Source organism: Fistularia commersonii, chromosome 8 (assembly GCF_037954325.1).
Source record: "Fistularia commersonii isolate RoL2024-O1a breed Wild chromosome 8, RoL_Fcom_v1.0, whole genome shotgun sequence".
Classification (NCBI taxonomy): Eukaryota; Metazoa; Chordata; class Actinopteri; order Syngnathiformes; family Fistulariidae; genus Fistularia; species Fistularia commersonii.
The window spans coordinates 1,113,502-1,139,985 of NC_141291.1; the positions used below are offsets into that span (position 1 = coordinate 1,113,502).

Genomic DNA, 26,484 nt, shown 5'->3' on the forward strand with positions numbered 1-26,484 from the left:
CACAGAGCCCTCACCCACCAGGACACCAAAGACTTCTATGTGAGAAAGCTGTTCCTGGACGTCAGCTCAGCGTTCAACACCATAATCCCGAAACAGCTAGTCAACAAACTACAACGGCCGGAGGTCAAAGCCTCCCTCTGCAATTGGCTGCTAGAGTTCCACAAGTTTAGCAGCTACATCTTGGAGCAGCATCACACCCAGACCAGAGGCCTCCAGGACCCTTCACCCTGCTGACTCACGACTGTAGACCAACCTAGAGCAGCGAACACATGGTGAAGTTTGTTGTCGGCAAAATTCTGGTGGGTCTCATTGGCGAAGACGACGAGACCCGCTACCGGAAGGAGGACAGCCTCGGGATAACAACCTCCCGCTGAGCGCCAGCAAGACCAAGGAAACTGTTGTTGTCGTCCAGAGAGGCCACGTAAGGCACCCGTATCTGACCATCAACGGAGCTGCTGTCCAGAGAGGGAGCAGCACCTCATTCCTGCGAGGACCACATCAGCGAGGACCTCTCCTGGGCCACCAACACTACATCACTGGCCAAGAAGCGGCACCTCGACTTCCTTCTCAAACTCAAGCGAGCGAAAACCCCCGCACCATCAAAAAGCATCCAGACCAGCCGTATCACCAAGAGCTCCACAGACTGCAACGGAAAAGCTCTGCAGTGCATCGTGAAAACAGCTCCAAGGATCCAGCGCTCCACCCGCCTCATCCGCAAAGTGTCCTCCATCGTGAGCGAGTGTTATTTTGCAGAGTTACAGTGAAATCCATCATGCTGCTATTGTAGTGTACACTACATACTGGCTACTTTGAGCTGAACTCTACTTAAACCTATTCTATTCTCCCCAAATACACAATACATATACCGCGGCCCCTTAGGATACGAATCACTTGATTTTTGAAGATACGAAGGACGATTCCAGCAAATTTCGTCCTTCAAATGACAAATGACGCCGCCGCTTCTTCTGAATTGGCGCCGCTCGTCGCTCTCACCTTGAAGAACGCCTCGCAGCTTCCAGCATCACCTCGGACGCTTGCTGCAATGGTACTTGGGAGTTGCTACAGTGCGCAGATCTCATGTCGTGTTCCTGTCTTTGTAATGTTAATTTTAATTTAATAATCTTCAAGTTCATCATAACTGCGCTTTTCTGAGTCTGAGCTCAGGAGTTGTAAGTTTACGATAACCATGATTTTTCTTTTTGAGGTACCTTATATTATTAATATCCATCTTTTTTAGGGTTTTTCTATATTAATATCCATATTTTGTGAGTTTTTATTTATTTATTGTTATTTTAAATGAAGAAGTCATTAGAGATCCAAAAAAAATTAACACACAAACCCACTTCTGGAATGAATTAAATTTGTATCTTAAAGGAACCATCTTTTTGAGCATCTTTTTAATCTCATTAATACATAACTTCCTCACCTGCTCTCATCATGCTGTAATTGTACGGTTTTATTAAATGACACTGAACTGTAAACAAACCTCGACATTCAAATCATACACTTAAACATTTACGTTTTTATGCCGTTAAAATCCCGACATGCTTCCACCTCAGAACCGGTAGACTGTATCTGCGTGCACTTTATTCTTAATCGTTTTTTTAATTTCAATATTTAATGAGCGCTTTTCTATTCACTGTGCTTATTACTATTTAATTAATTTCATATCACGAGAAGAAGGCGAGAAACATGTATGTCTTGCACATGTGGAGAAACTGATAATAAAACCGACTGATTCGGGATTGCAAGGCGGTGGAGCCACTGGACATTCGATTCTATTTACATGCAAGAATTCCCTCTCGCACCGTCTCAAACACGCATGTGGACAATTTAGTGACGCCGTTGTTTGTATGTTTTGGTGTGCTGTAGGGGTAACAGAGAAGTTCAAGGTGGAGGTGGCAATGGTGATGAACAGGCTGACAGATGAGGTTAGACAGGAATCTCCATGGACCATGATGTTTGCGGATGACATTGTGATCTGCAGTGAGAGCAGACAACAGGTAGAGGAACATCTAGAGAGGTGGAGGTATGCTCTGGAAAGGAGAGGAATGAAAGTTAGTCGCAGCAAGACAGAATATATGTGTGTGAATGAGAGGAACTCGGGTGGAACGGTGAGGCTACAGGGAGTGGAGATCAAGAAGCTGGAGGATTTCAGGTACTTAGGGTCAACAGTCCAGAGCGTAGGAGAGTGTGGAGAAGAGGTGAAGAGACGGTCCAAGCAGGTTGGAATGGGTGGAGAAAAGTGTCAGGGGTACCAAGAGATAGAAGAACATCAGCCAGAAAGAGACCAGAGATGATGTTTGGACTAGAAACTGTTCCAATGACCAAAAGACAGCAGGCAGAACTAGAGGTTGCAGAGATGAAGATGTTGAGGTTCTCTTTGGGAGTGACCAGGATGGAGAGGATCAGGGATGAGTCCATCAGAGGAACAGCACATGTTGGATGTTTTGGAGAGAAGGTCAGAGAAGCCAGACGGAGATGGTTGGGTCATGGACAGAGGAGGGATAGAGACTATATTGGTAGACGGATGCTGGAATTGGAGCTGCCAGGCAGGAGGTCTGGAGGAAGACCAAAGAGAAGATTTATGGACGTCGTGAGAGAAGATATGAAGGTAGTTGGTGTGAGAGAGGAGGATCCAGAGAATAGGGTTAGATGGAGATGGTTGACTCGCTGTGGCGACACCTGAAGGGAAAAGCCCAAAGAAGAAGAAGATTGTTTGCATGTTTTAGGACCGAAGCTGGAGACACGTGGAGATCGCGGAGCCTCTCCAGGTTCAGAACCGAACCAGGAACCGTCTCGCCGCGTAGCCGATGCGCTAACAACCCCACCTCCATGCCGGATATCCGCTTTTAATTTTGTTTTAATCCCTCAACGGGTTAAATGCATGTCGCCCATAAATCATCCATGCTGGACGGATCGTTCGTTCAACTCCAGAAGCGTGACGTAGCGACTGCTTTTTAAAATATATAAACCCTTTCACGTGTCATCCATGGGTTAGAAAGCTGCAGCTCTTGGCCACAAATCCGCCTGTAAGAGGCAACGTGCACAAGTAATAACACTCTGTATGAAATATCTAAAGTTGTCTCCAGCGATGACAAAAAAAAAAAAAAAAATGGAGAGAACAGCGCCGTTCCATACGTCACATTTTGATTTCCCTGAATGTGGCAAGTTCCTACGAGAAGAAAAACCGAGACGGAGGAGAACGTAGGCAGCCCGGAGCGGTAGAATGTGAAACCTCCTCCTTAATGGGGGAGGAAAGATCGACAGTTACTGTGTCACGGCTTGTCAGGAGGAGGAGTGGAGGTATACCGCCGAGTCTGAGTTGCTCTGAAAGTTGTTTTACACCCGAGTGTCTGAGAGCTGTCTGAGAAACGCTGGGAGGAAGAAGGAGTTCAATAAAGGATGCAGTCTATTGGCCGGGGCTGCAGATTAAAAGCCGGGGCGCTCATTTGGAATAGGATGTATCAATCCTCTGCGCTAACCGGGGGGTTAAACGCTCAACCGGGGTCCGTGCACGGCGAAAACATAGCTCAACCCCGCGACGTGCAACTTCCCCTCGCGACGCTTTGTGTCGGCGCGGAATAAAAAATCTCCATTCGGCTCTCGCCCGAAGGCCCCGGGATGTCTTGCAAATACTGGAAAAAAACAAAAAAACACAACGACGACGGAAATACCCGATGTTTCTGCTTCGCTTTTGGAAGAAACGTCAACCGGATTCTGAAGAAGAAGAAATGTCGGACAAGAAACCGACGCCGTCTGACGACCAACTCCCCTATGAGGGATTAAAGAAGTCTAAATTATTAGTATTATCATAAATGCCTTTATTGTGCACTCCTTACCTCACTTGTTACTAAGACACTTTATAGTTTCACGGAGACACTTTATAGTTTATAGTTTATTTTATTTCTAATTCTGCCTTTTTTTTTTTTATTATTTATTACTGTTATATTTTCTGTAACTCAGGCACAACAATTTCCTTCGGGATTAATAAAGTTGTTCTTATCTTATCTTATCTTATCTTATTGTCACATAGAGTTTGGTGAAATTTCACCCATTCATGCTTTAACTCTGCTGCCTTTCTTATGTTTGTCAAAGCCCACACACATCCTGCATGTTTTTATTTATTCATTTTAATTCTTGTCATTGCTATTCTCTCTCTATTTATATTGTCGTTTAGTTCCGGTTGGGTATTTTTCACCCTCGCTGTTCCTCGATGTTGTCATCCCTGATGTTTTTGCTGCTGCTGTCTATTTATTCATGGATGCCTTGCTAGCTTCTGCCTTTTTATTTCTATTTCTTTTACTTTTTTTTTTGACATTATAACTGTTACGCTGCTGTGACAAAGGAATTTCCCCTCTGGGGATCAATAAAATTGATCTTATGAACCACAAGCTCAACAACACTTGGACAAGCTAGGCCGGGGGTCGGCGACCAAAGAAAACACTTTTTGACATTTAAAATAAAGGTACCACTGTATATATTGCTTTTTGTTACCTTTACACTTTGTATAAACAAGTGTGTAGTGTGTTGCTTCTGAAATCCACAAAGTGCTACAGAGAAAATTAAAATTTATGTAATGAACATTTTGGGCTTTCGGAGCGTGAAGCCGAGCCTTGACCTGAATTTTAAAAATAAATGGGGAAAAAAAAATCGCTGTGTCAGTAAACAATAAAAAATAATTATTTGCAAAATATCTTCATAAATATTTATTTCACCCGGTTAATGGGACTTCTGCTCCTGAACTTCTGCGCAGTGTGACGTTATTTTGAGCGTGGAAAAATAATAAATTTAATTTTATTTTAATATTTCGAGAGGAACTAACGCAAATAAAATACACTTCGATTAAAAAAGCTCCGACGTCATACTTCAGGGAAGAGACGCTCTGATTGGTTCCCTGCCATGAGACGCCCGAGAGGAGGAAGTACAAGGAGACGCTCTTCAATCACTCCGTGATCTATCGCCCAAACTCCCTCCTGAGCAAATCAGCCAGAAAGGTTAGATTAGACCTTTATGCCGAAGGAGCAACATTCCTGCGGGATCGCGACACGTGCATTTCAGCAGGACACGTGCGCTCGGGACGACTGGCGTTCAAATGCACGAGCCGAGGCTCCGGCCGGGGTTCCGGATGTCCCGCCGAAGTGGCAGAGTTCCAGATTTTCGTGGCATTTTGCTGCGAAAATATATTGGTGAGGCGAAGCGGCAGAAGCAAAGCTACGTGAAATCATTCGACATAAAACTATTCGCCCTCTCGGTCATACGATTGGACGATTTAGAGTCTTAAATCAATCTCTCACGTGTTGCTACGAGACCTGCATATATAAATATGTATATATTCTGCTCCGAAAAATAAAGGGAACACTTTAACAACACAATGTGACTCCAAGTCAGTCACACTTGTGTGAAATCAAAGTGTCCACTTTGGAAGCAACACGGATTCGTTTGGACGTCAACGTCGGATCGGATAAAGAACTTTATCACGGTATTCTAATTTTGTGAGACGGTCCTGTATACTGCTCACATAAATAAATGGAATAATTAAACAACACAAGTCATTCACGCTTGTGTGAAATCAAAGTGTCCACTTTGGAAGCAACACGGATTCATTTGGATTTGTTTTAAGGACGTTACATCGACGTTGTGTGTTTTTAAACTTTCATTTTGAGTGTGACCCCACGTCCAGATCTCTGTGGGTTCATACGTTTGATTTCCACTGATCATTTTTGTGTGATTTTATAACCAGCATATTCAACTATGTCAAGAACAAAGTATTTAATCAGAATATTTTCATTTATTCACATCCCTTTATTTTTTTGAGCAGTATATATATAAATATATATACAGGACTGTCTCAGAAAATTAGAATATTGTGATAAATTACTAAAACAAAAATGTCATACATTCTGGATTCATCACAAATCAACTGAAATATTGCAAACCTTTCATTATTATAATATTGCTGATTATGGCTCACATCTTAAGAAAACTCAAAAATCCTATCTCAAAATATTAGAATATCATGGAAAAGTAATTTTTGTTTATTTAATTGCATTGCAGAAGATAAAGAACTTTATCACAATATTTTAATTTTCTGAGACAGTCCTGTAGATATATATATATATCTGTTCTATTTTACCGATTGTTTATGATTTGAGAAAGAGCATCTTATTCCGTTTTGACCTTTTACGGTATTTCAAAGTGTCATCGTCTCCACCGAGGCTTTCCCGAGTGAAATGTACGATTATCCCGGCTACGACGGCGGAGTCGATCTGAGCTAATATCACGGTCATCACCTACGGCTTTATTGATAATTACCAAATTTAAAAGGTAATTTTAGCCATCTGGCAGCCACCGGCTCCCGCTTTATCCCCACTGGGAACTAATGATGCTACCGTGGCGTGGAGATAATTCCAAAAATTGTCCCGTTACGATTGTTTCGTTTCTTCGCGCCTGCGTGATGAAGGTAGAATTCGACGAATCGCGTTCGGGATGATCTTGGAAATCCACCTTTGATAGCGTTCCGTACAAATAGCCGCGTCACCGTCTCGACCTTACGTCGGTGTCCCCTTTTTATTCCGCTTTATGCCTTGCGTCATAACTTATCTTCGGTGTTTTGGGTCACCGCGGGTTCCCGATGACTTTACGCGAGCAGAGATGACACTAATGGCCGAGGGTGAAACGTTTCGCTTTAACATTATCCGGCGAGATGCGATGGTAAATCAGAAATGCGCCGCCTCTTACGACCGCGAGCGCCTTCAATTACCGCCGAGCGCCCAAGTAATTTATCAGCGTTTCAAGCGATGATAGCATGGCTGGACGACAGAATTATCTGTTTTCTCTTCCTGTCTCGGTCGGGGGGCGAGGTGACGCCGGGAAGAAATATCTAAAAAAGACAGGAGTTCTTGAGTGTTTGTCGAAAAGGTCATCACGAGTGAATAGCGTGAGCCATTACTCTTGTCCGCGTCCAATCGCCGGATACCCGGCCTTCGTCGCAAAGCCTTCCGTCGGTGCGCTTTTATTTCCGTCGTTTTTAACAATTGAAAAAAAAACGACGCTGTATGAAGGGACCTCATGTATTGTTTAACGACAATAAACTTACGTCAGTGTTTCTCATTCAGTTCTGTTTATTATTTTTTGAAGGTCAGATTGGGAAATCCAATATGAGCCTCAATGTGCGGTTTTGTCGTGCGATAAGACGGCCTCTCGTGAACAGATATATAAAACAAAAAAATAAAAAAAAAAAGGCCTCTGAATTCACAAGAATTTGATTTGGTGTCCTCTGACCTCTGACCTCTATAAAGTCCTGCCATGGCGACGCGTTTACGACGTGACGCTGTAAACAACGGACGGGAACAGATGGCGTTGTGGATGTGCAGCAACAGCACGGGTGCGGCCAGAAGGTCCGATTCCGACGGGCTACCTTTCCGTGTGGCGTCTCCGTGTTCCTCCTGTGTCTGCTTGGGGTTCCTCACGGTTCCTCTCACAGTCCAAACACCTGCAGGAGCTTCACCGGAGGCCCTACATTGCTGAGAAGCGGAGATGAGAGGATGAATAGTTGTGTTTATTTGTCGAGTCAGGGTTCACCTGGGTCACATCTACTGACGGCCAACCATTCACTCGCTCATTCGGGGCCAATTTTCCCATTTTTGGACTGTGGGAGGAGACCCGAGAAAACCCACGCAGACACGGGGAGAACATGCAAACTCCCCACACAAAGGTCGTCATGTTCATTTTAATTTAATAATCATCATGAGATTATCGCACTGTTAAGTTCAGGGGTCAGCGCTTCGGCCTCACAGAAGAACCCTGGTTGGATCCTTGCATCTTCTGGGTTTTCTCCTGGTTCTCCGGTTTCCTCCCGCAGTCCAAATATAGCAGGTTAATTGGAAAAAAATGGAAAAATTGCCCCGAATGAATGGTTGTTTGTCTATATATGTGGCTCTGTGACTGACTGGAGATCAGTCCAAGGTGAAGCCTCTCGCCGATGACAGCCGGGACGGACTCGAGCATCTCTCTGCAACCCTGATGCAGGACAAGCAGCAGAAGATGGATGGATGGATGGATGGATGGATGGATGGATGGATGGATGGATGGATGGATGGATGGATGTTCTTTATATGTGTGTGTTTTTGAGAACCCGGAGTAAATCCACGCCGACATGGGAAGAAAGAACCAGGGTCTTTTTTTCTGTGAGGCCGAAGCGCAACGTGCCGCTTGTTAGTCTTTATACGACAAGCAAATGATGTCGCTTTGTGACATGAATGAAAGGGTGACGGATTGCGTGTCTGCCTATGACGTTTGAATGAGAGGGTGAACGGTTGTTTATCTTTCCATGTGACCGGCGAGCCGTCCAAGGTCGACCCTCTCGCCCCATGACGGTCGTACCGGGTGCACGGTGAGCGGCGCAGATAATGAATGAATGAGTAACAACGTGTGTTTTACCTTCAACATCAAAATGCCTGTTCTGTGATCGCAGGGTGATCAACAACCATTCATTCATTAATTAAAAAGATGATTGACCCGCAGGGAGAGGACAGCGTCCGTCACCCGTCGCGGCTACGAATTTACCAACCCGGAAGGTTCCATTCCGGCGAGGATAAACCAAATCACAAGGTGGGGGGGTTTGCAAGTGATTACTTGCAAAATTGGGATGCTAGAATATCAAAGTCCCCTAAGAGTGCTTGATGCAAGGGTCGCCGCTGCAGTTTCACATCATCGAGTCAAACCAAATCATATTAAGATTGGAGATGAATCACTTTTGATGCAAAAGTCATAAAAAGCAGATTCAACAGCAAAAGCAAGCAAAAAAAGCAAAACTCCAGATTAGCTCAATTCTTTCACGTGAACACGGTTGGTAAACACAGATCCAGGGATCTGAAATACGACTAAAAAAAGAAGGATGGGATCGCGAGGTTATCTTAAGGATACTAGTAGAACAGGGTTAAATAAGCGACATTTCGACAAACTTTAAATTGCGTTTCACAATCTAAACACGGCCATCATCGATGGAGCAGCGTCCCGTCCCGGGTCGAGGCGGGGCGTCTTAAAGAACCACCGGGGTAATCTGTTGGACGCCGCTGGATAGCAATTTAATAACTCCACATAACAGATTGAACATCCCTATCCTGGATTTCTCCTCGGAGAATGAATTGCTGTGAAATAAAAGGTGGAGGACGACTGGATTCCTCTCATCTGCCACGTACGCTCCCTTTAAATTAGATGTGCGCCCCCATATCCTGGGGTTTGACCTTCAGCGTAAATGATAGGCTTTACCATCGGCCGTCAATAAATACATGCCGCGGCAGCACAGGAGCGTCACCGCCGCAGTTGTGACTCTTCCATAGGTGCAATTTTATCAGTTTTTTTTTTTTTTTAACGCGTTATTATACGCAGGTGAATACCTGCGTTCCGGCAGGTCAACCGCCAACCGTACGCATTTATATACGGGGACTTTCACTTCCTAGAAACGCGGTCGTGTTGGTGCAACACCGTGCACGAAAAGGTGGAAACGACATCCCGGAACCGCATGATGTCTCGGAGACGTGTCGGGTTTTAACCGCGACCTGAAAGTGTTTCTGACTTTCAGGCGCCCTCGATGGAAACGCCTGGACCTCCCGTGTCCAAGGTTACTGGTGGTAGCGCCGCCACACAGTGTGCGACCGTGACACCTTAAAATCCTCAGCTTGTGACCAGCTGGTGGGTGTATAATATGTGAAGACCTGAGGTCGCCCGGCCTGTCATCTCGACCGCCGACGCTCCCGTTCACCTATCTCGCGCCGCCGGCGTGGAAGAGGGGGAAACGACACGCTCCTCCTCCGGTAGGTCCCCGTTGTAATCGACCTCTCGCTCAGCACGTCCTCCGCTCCGTTTGTCACCCCGTGTTCTTTTGCCAAATGAGATACTCGCCTCCAAGTTCATCGGAGCTCGGAGGATAAGTTCCCGACGGCAGCGGTTGTCGGGTCGCCGGCGGATAGAACTCGTCGGCCTTATCTTAGTCACCTAAACGGTTCAAACCCCTGTTTTTTCTTTCCAAACGCCTCTTGTGCCGGCCTTCCAAGCGGCCAACTTGCTCGGAAAACCACCGCATGATGTCCCCCTGATTTCCCGCGATGTTTCGTCGGACGTGCATCCGTACCGCTCGCCGTCCTCGCCTTCTGACAGAAACACGATCGTTCGGTGACTATTTCGGTTTTATCGGCGGTGCGACTGCAGGCGGTTTTGCCGCTCGGCTGTAACGCGGCGTGAAGCCTCGCCGGCATCGACCGGGAGGAGCTGGTCGAAGCTGTTCTCAACACGGACGACACGCTTTCGCATTTTCCGGTTGTCTTATCCCGCAGGAGATACGACGGCGATGACCGACTCATAAATCGTACGCTACGTTCGGGAGACCTCGACGATTTGGACTCTAATTAGCCAAAGGGAGAAACGCGGGCTTTCCTTTGCTTTTCAACTTGGACCGTACGTTATTTACCTTAGACATTTTGACAGTTGGTCCGTTTTTTTCTTTTCACCGGTGCAAGCAATGTTCACTTTATCTAGCCGCGGCTCATTTTTATGAGTTTGTTTACTCGGGTTTAGGCCGTAGGTCACTTTTAATATTGTCAGACCGCAGGCCGGTCGGAGCGGCGAGCGGACTGGACCGGTGCCGAGTCATATTTCAGGCTTGACTTAGCCTCCTTTGAATCAGAGGATTTTCTGTAACAGGTACACGGTCTCTGTGGGGAAATTCTGCGGCGTCTCTGTTTTACTGCGAACCCGAGGTTTGCTACTCGTGTAAGTCGGAGCCACTTCTCCTCGGGTAATGAGCCCCGAGGATTCTCTTAAGGGCAGACGGTGTGAGACTTTGTTTTTTTTCTCGAGAATAGAAGTAAATACTCCCGACTCACGCACCGACTGTACCGGAAGACGGAGACGGTTGCTCACGAACGTGCCCGCCGTCTCATTATTCAGGAAGGCCGACCACCTGAGCGCTCCAGGTTTAGGGACGAGGCTTTCGGCATCGGGTCGTCGCGCGACGCTTTCCTGCTAAAACGTCAAGGCGTCCGCTTTTCCTACGATGCTGTTTTGCGGCTTCTGAGCCGTGACTTTGGCCGGCGGCTGGGAAGTCGCCCGATCTACGGAGCCAGATAATGAGTTGACGAGAGCGGGATCGTGCTATTCCTCTACCGATGATTAGCGCGCTAATGCGGGTATGACTCTGCATTTCTAATCTGGCCGACGGGCGCTGTGGTCGCTTATTCTACAGAGAAACAACTTCAAAATGTAACTAAAATAATGGAACTTTCATATTACTACAGGGCTTGAATCGGAAAGGAATCAAACTGTATTTGTCTGACGGTGTTATTGTTTCATCTATTTCCTAGACCTGCCGAACCCTTTGGAAATAAAAACAAAGACCTAAAGCGCGGCGAGCGCCACAGAGAGAAAGCTGTTCTGAAAAGACAGATAATTCATTTTATAGACTTTTATAGACACGTCAATATGACACAGTCCAGAGATAATAACTCTCCAACGAAAGCCACCGTAGCTTAAATGCATCCACACGGTCGGGTCAGCGCTTCCCCCCCCTGCATGCTAATCTTGTTCTTTTTAAGAGAATTGATCCGTCAACTGCGTCGTCACACGTTACAATATCTTATCTCGGCGGGTCCAGAGCAGGAGGGGAGCGAAGCGTACGTGGAAATGATCTGGATGCGACACAAGACTGAAAGTTACTACCAGCCGGCTTTGTAGCAAAAGGCCGAGATCTGAGGAGGAGATATATATATATGTATATACAGATATATACATATATATATATATATACTGCTATACACACTTAAAAAACAAACTTTCATTTGGAGTGTGACTCCTGACCTCCATGGGCTCATACATTTGATTTCCATTTTGATTTTGTTGTCAACTTTGTAAAGAACAAAATATTTAATCAGAATATTTTATTCATTCGCATCTAGGATGTGTTATTTTAGAGTTCCCTTTATTTTTTGAACAGTGTCTATCTATCTATCTATCTATCTATCTATCTATCTATCTATCTATCTATCTATCTATCTATCTATCTATCTATCTATCTACCTATCCATCTATCCATCCATCCATCCATCCGCGAGGTGCAGTCAGGGGAGGCAGGAGAGGCCGTGCCTCACTTGCCAATCTTGGAAAGAAAAAAATGTAAAATGCGAAAAAGAATTAAATGGTTTTATATTAATTTGCACAATAAAGGTATTTATACACACTTCAACAACACACTTTCATTTGGAGTGTGACTCCAGACCTCCATGGGCTCATACATTTGATTTCCATTGATCATTTTTGAATGATTTTACTGTCAACTAAGTAAAGAACAAACTATTTAATCAGATTCACATCTAGGATGTGTTATTTTAGAGTTCCCTTTATTGTTTTGAGCAGTGTCCGTCCGTCCGTCCGTCCGTCCGTCCATCCATCCATCCATCCATCCATCCATCCATCCATCCATCCATCCATCCAGGGGAGGCAGGAGAGGCCGTGCCTCACTTGCCAATCTTGGAAAGAAAAAAATGTAAAATGCGAAAAAGAATTAAATGGTTTTATATTAATTTGCACAATAAAGGTATTTTTCATTGTTTATTATTCAAAAATGGCTCAATTGAGATGAGAACAACTTTATTCATCCCGAAGGAAATTGTTGTGCCAGAGTTTCAAGTAAAAAACATAACAGTAATAGATAATAGTAGAAAGGAGGAAGAATAAGAATACAATGAATACAATTTTCACATTGACTGTTCAAATACGAAGAATACTACGTGCTGTGAGGCCGCCGACTGCCGAGCCTCAACTTAAGATTCTGCAATAACGACCGACTGCTGGCGTGCTCTGCACGAACACCGTACTGTTGCTGTCTATGTATGACGCTATAAAAACGTTTCAACAATTTTGCCATATCCACTATATTTCCAATGTACAGAGTTTTTTGTCAACAACCGTATGCGTGTTACTCGCTTCTTGTGCCGAGCAATCTATTTATGTGGCATCGGTGAGGCATTAGAGCTGCATGCCTCACTTAGTGGCTCTTTGCAGCCATTTGATGAATATATATATAGATATATATCTATTTATCTGTATATATATATATATATATATAGTTAAATATATATTTATTGATCGGCAAAGCCAATTCTAACAGGGAAATAAAAGATGACAACGGTTTTAGTGATGTGTTAAAGTGCCACTTCACCGAGAGCGACATCCAAGACACCGCAAACAGAACCCGTATTATTCCGACCGAGCAGGATGTCGGCCCGCGAGTCTCGCTCACGCTCGGAATGAAAAGACAAAAGGGAGATATCAGTTACTGTATATGTTTTTATGTCTGCCGGATGACAAGTACGGATGCTCAGGCAACACACTGCATCTATCGTGTCTCCGTCTAGCGCAAAATGACAAAGATGTTTATTGGCGCTTGAGGGTTTTGCTGCAGCGACGGCGCCGATATTTCTCTGTGATTTTACCGGATTATTGGCTGAGCTCTCATCCACAATGTGGGGGAAAAATATTGAGGAAAAAAAAGAAAAAAAAAAAAAAGAAGAAAACAACAGCTTCCTAGAGCTCCCGGATCCATCAAATCATGGACACCCCCCACCTGGCAGTTAAGACTGATCAATGAGAGGGGAAAAAAAAAAAAAAAAAGAAAATTGTAAATCCAATACAGCCTCGGCTAAGGTTCGTCAGGTTCTGCGGTTTCTTTAAAATCCCGACGGGGGTATCATTCACAATTTTCGCCCTTGTCGTAATTAGCATCTCCCCTCGGATAATTTGGAGTAACTCATCGGCGAGGTTCAATCTGCCCGATCAGGAATCACCACGGCCATGCTGAGCTGATAATGCTTGCGTACGCGACTGATGGCGTGTTCCATGCTACGCCTGCAGCCAGTCCGCTGCTAGGCGGACCTTCCACCAGAACCAGTTCCAGCTCAACCTCCTCAATATTCTTGGTAGTGGAGCAAAACCGCAAACTGCGATGCCCCGCGTTCGCCATGTTCTGGCCCCGAGAACGAAATATTAAAGAAAACAGGCTGGTGGATTTGCATAATCCTGCTTTCAGACAGCCAAACTAAACCAAACCAAAGCAATAAAAAGTGAAGTTGACGAGAGGGTAATCAAATCAACATCAGGTTATTTCACTTCTACAAAATGTAACAACCAAACCCGCGATTCATTAATTCCCACGCTTTCCTCCCGTTGGGGAACCTAAAGTGCCCGGCGGGGACAGACTCCAGCAACTCGTGCAACCCGAGTGTGGGAGGAGCAGCAAAGACAACAGGAGAATGGAAAAAATACAGACAAATGTGTGTGTGCCGTATTTTCCGGACTATACGTCGCTCCGGAGTACAAGTCGCACCAGCCATAAAATGCGTAATAAAGAAGGAACAAACATCTATAAGTCGCACTGGAGTATAAGTCGCATTTTTTTGGGGGGGGAAATTTATTTGATAAAATCCAACACCAAGAATAGACATTTCCTCTTGAAAGGCAATTTAAGATAAAAATAGAGAACAACAGGCTGAACAGGTATAGCTTATATGACGCATAAACAATGAAGGCTATGCTAACGTAACATATTACGGTAAGAGTCATTCAAATAACGATGGCATATAGCACATGCTACGACCAAACAATCTGTGTCACTCTTAATCACTAAATCCGACGAAATCTTCTTCTTCGGTGTCACTTCTGAACAACTTCGCCAACTTCGAAGGTAGACAACGCGCCACTTCCTCATCTACCGGTACGTTTCTTACGTCAGAGTCATTGTCACTTGCAGTTCCAATTATTCCAGCCTTTCTGGATCCTGACAGGACGGCGTCCTTGTTTTGATAGAGAGGCGATGGCGTCGCATGAAGCGGTAACACCAGGAAGCTCCTCCCGCAAACTCATTTCTATTCATCTCCTTGGCAACTACCTGGGTGTGAAGACGCAACCGTCCTGTTGACAAGCCTCTCCCGGCAGCACCTTGTTCAAGCACCAAGTGTGAACTCGTTCCTTTAGCCACGGCCAGCTAGCTTTTAGCCCGCGATTAGCTTTCGTAGCTTTCTTCATTTCAGTAAGAGTAACCTCTGCTTTTCGCCAGTCCCTTACAAGTTTCTCACTAACTTCAAACTTTCTCTCTGCTGCTCGATCGCCGTTTTCGGCTGCAGATTTCACTCCTTCCAGCTTGTAACCTGCAGAATATGATTTTCTTTTCGGTGCCATGTTTGTTCAGCCCTTCTCAGCTGTTTTTAGAAGTTACCGCCAATGTTGAATTTTCATAGGTACAGAAGTCGCTAGTAGCTTCTTTTCTCACAAAACACTTCTGCCATGACCCGCCCCACGCTGAATTTTGATTGGTTGGCGTGTGTGTGTGACAATCGCTGTTATATTAAAGACACGCACGCAGACACACACACACACACACACACACACACACACACACACACACATCAGAACGAGAGAGCTCAATTATTTCACACATATGTCACTCCAGAGTATAAGTCGCACCCCCGGCAGAACTATGAAAAAAAGGCGACTTACAGTCCGGAAAATACGGCATGTATGTATTTATGTATGCATATACCGCTATGTTCAGACTATAAGCCGCTACTTTTTTCACACGCTTTGAACACTGCGGCTTTTATGGATTTTTGTGCGCTAACGAGCTTCACGCCGCCAACACGTTTAGCCTCGTCACGTCGGACCGACGAGATGAGCCTGAAATACTGAGGCCGTTCAATTCCGACAGCGAGGAAGACGACCGAGACAGGCATCAGCCGGAGGAGGACAAAGAACATGGACGCACGGGTGGATGGACTTTTCCTCGGATTATTTATTATTCATCTCTTTCAGAAGCCGTGTTACAGGCAATATTTGGGAAAAAGCATTTCCACTACATATTTGTGGATGTTACCGCTATGGATTTATTGATGTTAAAAAAAAAAAAAATCGGTGTAAATATGTCAATAGTCCGGAAACTACGGTATGTGCATATTTTATGTGTGTGTGAATGCATTTACCCTATTTTTCGCACTATAAGGCACACTTAAAATCTTTAGATTATCTCAAAAATCGTCCGTGCGCCTTATAATCCAGTGCGCCTTATATATGAATTCTTGTTGTGGTAAGAATAATAAGAATAAGAACAACTTTATTCATCCCGAAGGAAATTGTTGTGCCAGAGTTACAAGAAAAATACAGTGTCGTGCTGGAATACAACGCTGTTCCAACCTCACAGTAACTCCAGGTGTCCACCGTCGCTGGCAACCATGAACCAATCAGAGAACGGAACATAGTACGTAATACTGCGCTTCAACACAATATTACTGAGGACCCCCAAACATGGCAGCTGTTCAGAAACATGCTGACGAAGCTGGACTCAAACTCAACGCTATCCGTCACGCAGGAGAAGACGGAACAGAGCAGCCGCCAAACAATTCCACATGAATGAATCAATGCGAGCAGGTGACGGGCGCCGAGTAAAGAAGACCAAACGGTTTCTGAGGGAACAAAAGCGAGACGTAAACAGGTAGAGGACAAAATTAAACATCGGGTTATTGAATGACTTGAATAAAGTTCAACTAAACTGACTGTTTTGTTTGGCTTTATATACCGTACGTCTTATCGTGCACCTTAAAGCCCCTTATGGTCTGTGTTATAAGGTATGTGTGCTGAATGGGAGCATTTCCCAAACCGCTGCTCTTGTCCTGCTCGGTGGTTGTTACCTTGTAGAATTAAAAAAAAAAAAGGGATACGGGATGGTTTGAGGATCACATGACAAAATTGAGCTTTTAAACGGCCTTTAAATTCTCCTTATCTCAGTCGCATTCAGCTATTTTGTCCCCATTTTTCTAGACAAGCTAGTCTGATCCACGGGGCTCCATCAAAACCACCTCCAGGACATGGCGATCAGCAGTGAACGCCAGATATTAAAGATATTCCTCAGCACCCTCAGAGTCCGTGCCTCAATGGCCCCGTGATTGTTTGGTTACAAGATAAACAGCAGGAACCAATCAGAACTGCAAGATTGCAGGATGTCATGTGTCTAAAGATGCGTTACAAGCAAAAAGATGGTCGCAGATCAGTCCCACATCCTACACGAGGCTTTCACCTCTCTCGCAACCTTCGACCCCAGAGCGGTCCGACTCCGGTATGCCCGGTAACGCCACGCCGGCGCCCCCCGACCTCGCTGAGTCTAAGTCATACCGCTCGTTTTATTATAAAGGGCAACCCGGCTTCCATATCCTGGCCTCGCTGTCGCTTTCCAGACGGCCATAACTGGCGAGACCGCGGCCATTTTTGTGTGGCTTTGCGCTCCGAAGACCTCCGCCCTGCATCTAGATTCCGCTCGACAACAGTTGAGACGGCTCAGATGAAAGTTTCGAGCAAACAATAGGGGTGGTAGCCATTTTGTCTTCCAGCCCGGGCGCGGATCTGAGAAAACCCACCGCCTGGCCTTTATTATACAAATAATCAAAGATGGTGCAGAAATCTTTCTTGGCTGGGTCAGAGGTATTAGGACTGTTTGTTATCAAACACTCGATGACAAAACCCGACCCGTTCTGTTCCGGAAGCCAGAATGTCGAGTCTGCCGCTTCCAAGCCGGTCAGATCCTTCTGTGATATATGTCAAGGACAGATGAACCAAAATCAGACAGCAGGCAGATGATCGACTAATCAGGTTTATTTATTCGGGGGGAGCGGGGCAAAGAGGCTGGATAGGCAGACTAAGGCTCAAGAGATTTACAGATGGGCTGAATAAACAAGCAGGCAGAAAGCGCCGAGACCGAGACCGAAATGTAGAATCCGACTAATTACGAAACAAAAGACAGTGAACATGAGGGCCAACAGACGTGAATTAAGTCGACACAAAGAGTTGTGTAAACATCAGCTGACGGAGAGATCAGTCCTCAACCAGGACTCCTTCGAATTCTGGAATCCAGGAATAATCAAACCCCTGTTGATGTCAACGGCTCGTTATTCCAATTGTTGTGATTTAACTTACACTAAAATCCCCATTCTAAATGACTTCTATGTACCAAATTTTACACGCATCTGTTTATCACACATTCAAAGTGAATCGCTTGTACATTTGTTTTTTTTTTTTAAATTCCTGACAAAGATATTCGCTTCCAATGACTGACATGGATGAACACCACGCATGGAAACACACTGGGGGGACAAAAGAATATTCACATTATAATACATCTTGCTTTTTCTTAATTTGCGGAAAATTAAGGTCGGCGTCGTCGATCTACTCGAGTCAACAGTGAATCCCGGTATTCGTGTGAAAAGTGTTTAAATGCACTCCAAAGGTCTCACAAGAGAAAACGACTGATGAACCTCCGAGTGGATTGTTAATCCTAACAATGAATACGATTCCTCGCCGAACGACGATAACCTGTTCAACACGGACTGTGATAAAAATGTTTCATAAATAGCCGGAGGCATGGCAACGATTGAAAAATGAACCAATGCGTCGTTGGTTTCGTAACATTTGGTTTCTACCAAACTTTCTAGCTGATAGAAAGCGCAACAATAGACCGCGTGATGTTTTCCTGCTCCGTGCTGTTTATTGTTGCTTACAGCGGCGCGCTATCAAAAATACAAATCTCCACCTAGCGGGCCGCAAAAAAAAAACAAACTGTTTTGTCCGTGTGGGCCGCGAGGCCGCGAGACGCAATAACAACTCCCGACCATGTAGCGGCGCTGATGCATCAGTCACTTGTTACTTTAACCAGCTCCATAAATAAGGAGAAGACGCTCAGCGAGCTGGAAACAAACAAGATGGAGAAATATTTAAAATGAAAAAATGAAGACGACCCCCCCCCCCCGCCAAAAAGGAAATTTTTGCGCAAGTACAATCCCGACTTCATTAAGTACGGCTTTGTAAACGGAGGTAGCGAGAGCCCAGTGTGTGGAGTGTGTGTTAACGCTGTCTGACGAAGCACTTGAGCCGTCAAAACTACAGCGGCACCCGGAGACCGAGCATCCGACGCTTGTGGGAAAGCCGGTGGAATTTTTCAAGAGAAAAGAAGATGCAGATGCAGAAAAGATCCATCGTGTCGCTGACTGGCAACTCTAAAAGTGCACTGAAAGCTAGCTAGCTCGTCGCAAGGCGTGTGGCACAAAGTAAGAAACCATTTTATTTTATTTGACAAGGTTTTTGCTTGGTAAACTGTAAGTGGATTTGGTTTATTGAATTGAATTGAATACAAATCAAACCAAGAGTGAGATAATTATACACCTATACAGTGTATATATGTATTGAATAATACATATTAAATAATATTTAATATAATGTAATTAATAATAATTACCAGGACCAGACCCGTTGGGAGAATACGATCTCAGACCAGGCAGAGACGGCGGCGAAAGACTCCGCTGAGTTTTGAGAAAGTGCGGAAAGCGCCGTCGCCTTTCAGGAGCAAAAATGCCTTTTTAAGAAAGGGTAATAAGCCACGCCAGGTCTGAGTCTCCCTGACTCCAAATCAGCTCAACAAAGAGCGACGCCCGTTGTTTGTTTAGCGGCCGTGATTCACTTACAGAGGGTTTTTCCGGTGGATCTACCACTTCCACATTTCCGTGTCGGTCGTGCGTCGCAGGTTAACCGACGGATCGGCACGGGTGAGTGAACACCTGGCCCACGATGAACCGGCGAGCCTCCTCCGGTGGAAAGTCATCGGGGGCGGCCGCCGGCCTCCAGCCTGTGATGGGGGATAAAAGGTACATGAGTGGTTTACCAACAACAACTGAGCCGCGGATGAAGGGTGATTTAAATCCGCTAAACTAAGGTGGTGGCAGCGGCTGAGAGCCCGGTTTGAAAAATTTACCAACATTTCTCCTCATCCTGTTGAAAAAGTCATGTTGCGTATTAATCCGCATTAGCATTCAATGTGCCAGACCAATTATAGCGCAGTATTTTTATGTGATGTAACACTAACTTGGCCCTGACGATGGGAGCTCCGCACGCAGAACTCCAACGCCGGCTTACAGAACAGCTCTGGGTTTTTTAGTAAACTGCAGAGGAAGCCTGACTTCCGAAGGCATCAACTCAGGAGTTCTCCCAGATCCCAGCCGTCAATCGGTGGATTTTTCGCTTTGTGATCGGAGGCCGGATCTGAGCTGGGAGCGAGTGGGATGAGTGTTTAAAGTGGGACGCACCGCCCGCCGCTAGCTAGCCCTCTTTTATTCCCTATTTTTATACAGTATTTGATATACCGATATTTCCGGACTATGAAGCGCAGCCAAATATTAGCCGCAGCGGCTAAAAATAAGTCAATAAATCTATGATTACATATAAAAGCCGCAGGTGTCCATGTTGTAACATGAGATATTTCAGTACACGTAAATGCGTACACACTCATAAATACACATGGGTACATGAATACACACAGACCGTAATTTCCGGACCCACACCGGCTAAAAAGGAATAAATAGATGTCTATAATTATATTTACGCATTTGTCTTTAAGCCGCAGGTGCCCACGTTGTAACATAAGATATGGATACCGTTTTTTTTTTTTTTTTTCCGTTAAATTAAATCCATCCCAGTAACATCTGCAAATACGAACTGGAAATGCTTTTTTCCGATCAGTGTACAAATAAGGAAAAGTCCATCCATTTCTCCAGCTGGTCACCATCTTGGTCTTCCTCCTGCGCACTGCAACCATCGAGGTCGTCTTTCTTCGGCGTCGGAATCGAGCGGCCTCAGAATTTCCCGGTCATCTCATCGGTCCGACGCGACGAGGCCAAACGTTTCGGCGGCGTGAAGCTCGTTAGCCCGAAAAAATCCATAAATTAGCCGCAGGGTTGTTTAAGCCCGAGCGTTCAAAGCGTGGGGAAAAAGTAGCGGCTTAGTGTCGGGATATGACAGTATATGAAGTACATTTTTCTTATTTTAAAACATGTACCAAGGGATCTGGAACAAATGATGAACGTTTCAACGCCTTTCAACGGGGAAATTGAATTTAATGTACGAGCAAACGGAGTTCTGAGCGCGGCAACATTCGACTCCTAAGTCAAAGTATTGCCGTACGACACCAAAAAATGCAATAAAGACCCGTGAGAACAAATGAAGTGTACTTGTGACAAGTTATCCTCCAAATGTCCCATTTTAAGAACCCACTTGCAAAGTGGGTTATTGTGTGGTCTTTTTATCATCCCCGAAGACCCATTCATCATATTCAAGTCTGGGAAAATCAGATGTCTGCGGTAGGAGGTAGGAGGCAAACATATTATTTCTCAGCGTTGCCCAGCGCTGCCCGGTGACAATGCGTTTTTTCTTTTTTTTTTTTTTTTTTCTCTCAATGCCTTCGAAGCGGTTGTGATTTCCAGTACCTGTATTACTGCAGCACTCTGTCAGAACAGATCTGTTCTCCTCCTCTGACAGCACGACTAGACACATGCCTGCATGGGGCCATTACGGTGTCTGGTGTCGGCTCTAAAAACGGATAAAATAAAACAAAAAAAAAAAAAGAGTTAGAAACTTCTGAGGGATAGGAAAAGACTTAAGACACATTAGATGAAAACAAATGGAATCGCGCTAACATTTGGTAACATTAATCAACAGTTAATCGACTATCTTCTGGAAAGTGCGTGAATGTGGCCGTGAGGGTTGTGGGGGAAAAAAAAAAAAAAAAAAAACAGCAAAAGAAGAGGAGGAAAAACTAATCTCAGAAAATTAGAAATAAATTATATAATTTAAAAAAATAATAGGAGCAGTAGAGGTTTTTTTTTTTTTTTTAATAACCATAATTACGTTTTAAAAATAGCGGTGATAAAAAATGTGTTCCCTGTTGGGAAAAATAAAAGTATGAGGAAGAGAGAGACAATTACTTGTATTTATGTTGACGGCGCGGAAACAAATAAAAGGTGCATCCCACTTCATTTATTTTGCTTTATCATTAATCATTTCTCTATTAAAGCACAAAACATTCTCATTATTTTCAATTAAACTATGAAATCAAGCTGCCCCGTCAGTAACGGCGGTCTATCTGGGGCAGTTGTTGTGAAAGCGTTGTGTTGATGCACAGTGTTCTTTTAACCTAGCCCTTTTTACACATATTTGATGCCAACCCGCATTTTACAGAAAACCATGATGATGAGGGTGGGTTTTATTGCGGTCCTCCCCGATTTTGAGGGAACTTTGGCGAGAGTCCACCGCATATCGGAGAAAAATGTGTTATCGGGGTTACAGGGGCTGTAAACTAGGCTAAAATGATTAGAAACTACATTACATTAAATCGTGTTGGACACAGATAACACATTTAAGGCTCCTAAAATCTATGGGCCAACAAACACAATTTAATATTGGGAAGGCAAAGAGCCAGACACAGACATAAATATAATAAAACAACTGGTGCCGGGGTCCACTGACAGTTTGATAAGCATCCGCGGGCTCGGCTCACATTAACAGAGGACGCGGCGTCCACGGCCCGGACGATGCATCGCCTCTCACGCACAAACACCTGACTCGACACGCAATCTCCGGTTTTACATTCAAGGTCTCCTTCCGTGTCGGAAAGACCTGGATTTACATGGAGAACATTAAACGCGATAAATAATGAAACATTTCTGCGGTTTTCAAGATTGCGAGGGGGTTGCGAGCCAGAGTCCATCCAGGATATATCAATGCTTTTACAATCAGGACCGGAGAGAACGGGAAGAAACGTCGATGCAATCATTCATAAGTGCCGTTATGACTAATTAAATATTTATCGCTAATGACTATCTCAACCTTTCGTTCCGTTTACATCCGCGTCATTTGTTTTCTGCTTTATGTCGTTTCTGGCCGAGCGTTTCTTTTACCCGGCCCTTCATTTCTCTGCGGTGTCGGTGTCGTCGTGTGAGCGGAAACCTCTAAATACCGCAGTTTGAGACCACACGAGATGAGATTGTGTTTAATCTACAATTTTGTGTGCTTGTATCTCGAAGGCCTGTTGTCTAACGGCGTTGACGTTACCGCCTCTTCTTTCGCTCTCTCCCTCGCACACTTATGAGCTTTCGGTCGGTAAAGTGTGCGGTCGAAAGCATCCGACCTGGACGCCGTCCCTCGTCAGCGTTGGCTCATCCAGCAAACCGAAAAAAAAAAAAAAAAAAAATCAAAAGGGGTTTTTGGTTTTTTAATCACTGCCCCCTGGTCACACTTTAATAATAACAGACTTGAACAGAAACTGCGATTCCCACATTCCCAAATGGGTTGTAAGAACACACAGATTGAGCACACACACACATTTATATATATATATATATATATATATAAAAGATTGCCCCACTGTATTTTCCAGACGACTGAGCGCATGTGAATAGAAGCCGCACCGGTTAAAAATATCTAAATAAATCTATGTGTACTTGTCTATAAGCCGCAGGTGTCCATGTTGTAACATGAGAAATTTACACCGAAAATTTTAATTAAATCCATAGCGGTAACATCCAGGAATAGGTGCTGGAAATGCTTTTTTTGATGAAAAAGATGAATAAAATAAGGAAAAGTCCATTCATTTCCATCCCTGCTTTGTCCGACTCCAGCTGACGTCTGTCTCGGTCTTTCTTCTGCAAACTAAAACCGTTAAAGTCGTCGTCTTCTGTGCCTCATAAATTCCACGGCCGTTTCATTGGTCTGACGAGGCTCAATGTTTTGGCGGCGTGAAGCTTGTAAGCCCGCCAAAAAATCAATAAATTAGCTACATGTTGGTTTAGGACGCAGCGTTCAAAGCGCGGGGGGAAAAAGTAGCGTCTTTTCGTCCGGAAATGACGGGATTCTTTTCACCTCTTAACATCTGCAAACTGTCACAACCCAAACTTTGTGGAAGCAGTGACACAGAACTGTAAAAGTAAAACTATAACGGCCACTTTTTAAATGCTATAAGGTCGACTTTCTGCTTCGGCTTGCAAGAAGCAAATGGAGGCGGGTTCAAATCCAGGCGTTTGGGAAAAGAGAGGCGTCGGTAGCTGCTGCTTTCAAACCGCGGTCGTTTCGGTCTCTTCGGTTTACTGAAAGGGAGTTGGGTTGTAATAAATGAGTCCGTTCACAGACGTAAACAAAGATATCAGCGCTATTTTAGAGCCGTGTGGAAGTTTTGTTAAAGGAAAGAAATCTTATTAGCGGCACACGGGCGAATAATATCAATGCAAAATCTGAAAAATAAATCAATTCAAAATTGAATTTGAGAAAGTACGTTCATAAAATACGCAACTTAACCTAATTTCTTTTTTCTCTTGAGTTTATGATCATTTAAATGGTGTACTTCTCTATTTAATCAAAAACATACTCATTCATCAATTTTTAAACATGTTTATGTATTAAGATAAAACGATGTTCCCGTCTTTCTAATTACCATATCCTAATAGATTACTTTCACATTAACAGATAATATAATTATCCCGCTGGCTCAATGATGCTCCATAAAGCTTAATTTAAAATATCAGTTAATATACAACGTACAACGAAAAACGTACGTCATATTTACAGAGCAAAGTTTCAGAATTTCCGCATAATTCATTCACCTCTATTTTCATTTCTTTTATTCTGCGTCATGTAAAATAACTCCATAAATAAGTGATTCATAATTACATTAAATCATCCATCGCTGTCAACTTTTATGAATTTGTCGGAAATGCGTTTAACATAAATGTCCATTTTATTTCAAGCTGCCTCACCCAACCACTCAGCATAATTATTTATCTAGTAATAAATGTATTATTCAGTCACATGAGTGCTGCATTACAGAATACGGCCCATGTCTCTGAGGTTGGAGTAAAAAAAAAAAATTTTTCTTTCTATTATAGCACCAATTTAGTCAATAAAAGCAGATGTGGCGCCTGCCAAGCACTCCCATAAGTAAGTGTCCACAGACTGAGTAAAGTGTTATCACTTGAGCCGGGACAGGAGCCTCCTCGGGGCTTTTCTTGTGAAACCATCATCCGGCACTTTTTTCCTACGCACCACCTCACTGCACACAAATGTCACCGTGTACCGGCGGGGATTTGTATTCCAACAGGCATTGAAAGTTTTTATTTTTTCCAAATACCTCGTGCCGTGAAGTCGAATCAATGGTTGTGAGTGAGGCAAGCTTATTTTTTTTTGTTCCACTCACTCGGTTTACATCTATTGATATACAGTCATTTCCCGACTATAAGCCGCTACGTTTTTCCATGCGGCTAATTTATGGATTTTTTTTTTTTTTTTGTGCTAAGGAGCTTCACGCCGCCGAAACATTTCGCCTCGTCACATCGAAATTCTGCCGCGCGGAAGAAAACGACTAACGGTTTTAATGCGCAGGAGGAAGAACAAGTTCGCCATCGGCTGGAGGAGGACAAAGAAAATGGATACATAGATGAACTTTTCCTGGTCTTTTTTATTATTCATCTTTTTCGTCAGCTGTGTTACAGCCACTGTTTGGAAAAAATGCATTTCCGGTATGTATTTGTAAATGTACACGTATGTATTTAATTCAAAGTTCCTGTGTAAATATCTCATTTTAAAACGTAGACACCTGCAGCTTGTAGACAAGTGTGACCTTTCTATGGACACAGATTTATTTGATTATTCCCGACTATTGTGGCTTATATTCAGGTGCGCTCAATAGTCCGGAAAATAAGGTACATATACGCCGTATCATAAAATATATTGCACATTCTTCTTAGAGGCCTCGGTTGGATAATATCTGACTAATCATCAGCAAAGTATATTTTTGAAATCATCTGAAACCCAGAGCCTCGCTGGGTTTTTCTATCTATTCCGATCACGACGCTGTGGATTGCGCGGATCAAGGCCGCTCAACAATAACCGTCCTTCCCCGGGAAACAATGCAACACGTTTTAGCGGCTGCTCTTTGCTATTCTCTTTAAAAAAAATAAGGATTTTCAGGACAAGAGGTGCCTATTTCACGGGAGCAATTAGACTGGGTCAGGAGGGTCACGAAACAAGAACGTCATCCGGTCTGGTTTACAAAACGCTCCGACAAACACGGAGCTACGTGGAAGCGCGACGGCGATGCGTTAGCCACTTGCATCGGGTTGAACATTCTTTGTCACTACTAACTCATTTTGACACCTTGAGTTGTTTTGCCAGCATGTCGTATTGATTTTGGTTTTAAGAAAGAGAAAAGAAAAGAGACAGGATTAATTTTCATCATCCACCGACTGGTTTTCATGGCGTTCTGCTGAGAATACGCTTCGGCCGGGTTCTTCTCGGACGCCGATGTCGACGAATACCACGGCGTCGTATCTGGACCGCGACTTCTAAAACTCAAGGTTGGATATTCTGTCGATATTTCATACGATTTTGTCGATTCTCTCCACAAAACTCGGTTTCTGATGAGAATATGTGGCGGCTCAAAGATGGGAATTAGAGAGCTGAACAAGGTAAAAATGACTTCCTCTTCATGGACAAATGCGTTTTGTAAATCTAATAAGGAAATTAAATCTATTATCCGGCTATCCCTGACAGCATCGGCCCGTCATGTCCAAAACA

The 26,484-nt window shown here is 44.1% G+C and overlaps 1 long non-coding RNA gene across 1 annotated transcript; it reads right to left on the reverse strand.

Annotated features, from left to right (window-relative positions):
• Positions 1 to 12,200: 12,200 nt before the first annotated feature.
• LOC147231577 (uncharacterized) lies at positions 12,201 to 23,075 on the reverse strand. Its single transcript, XR_015106468.1, has 4 exons — positions 22,972 to 23,075; positions 21,348 to 21,450; positions 19,554 to 19,714; positions 12,201 to 12,524 (listed from the first exon to the last, which is right to left on the reverse strand). It is a non-coding gene; the product is annotated as an uncharacterized LOC147231577 (long non-coding RNA).
• Between the last annotated feature and the right edge of the window lie 3,409 nt (positions 23,076 to 26,484).